Raw genomic sequence first — 749 nt, forward strand, 5'->3', positions numbered from 1 at the left:
TGTGAGGCACACACTAAATGACATGAGGTCCACAATGGATTATGGTCTCTTCTATAAGGTTGTTATACAATTGCACATGTATGGATACAATAATGCAGATTGGGTTGGTAACATCTTGGACATAAGATCTATTAGCGGTTTTATGTTCTCCTTTGGGAGTGGTGCTATTATATGGAGAATAAATAAGCAGATGATTGTTTCCTTTTACAGAGAAAGAGTAAAGGGGTGGTACGATGGTAGCATGTGAGGTAGCTTGGTTACGTAAGCTCCTTGGAGATTTGGGGCTGCACGTGGATAGACACATTGTTGTGACAACCTTAGTAACATATAGTTGGCCAACAACCCAATGTTTCATATGTGTACCAAACACATAGAGATCCATTATTACTTCATTAGAGAGAAGGCCTTGATAGTAGATGTTGATCTTATGCACGTCAACATCATAGAGGAGCAGGTGGCTGACATTTTCACCAAGGCCTTGGGAGTAGAGAAGCTTTGTTGATTCCGCACAATGCTTAGAGTCTTGGAGATGGAGTTGAGCTTGAAGAGGAGTGTTCACATATCAATCTCAACAAGAAATGAAACTCATGGCCTGCCTAAGTGACCATTCCATTTTTACACCATTGGCACATTTGGTAACAGACACAACCAGTGATTCTATAGTTGGACTTTACCTACTTAGTCCAAGTGAGTTATGGCATACTTATCTTGCCAGCTCACCTACTTAGCATGGTCATATTATAGAACTC

Source organism: Cibotium barometz, chromosome 22 (genome assembly GCF_041138505.1).
Source record: "Cibotium barometz isolate CiBa-2024 chromosome 22, ASM4113850v1, whole genome shotgun sequence".
In the NCBI taxonomy this organism is placed as follows: domain Eukaryota; kingdom Viridiplantae; phylum Streptophyta; class Polypodiopsida; order Cyatheales; family Cibotiaceae; genus Cibotium; species Cibotium barometz.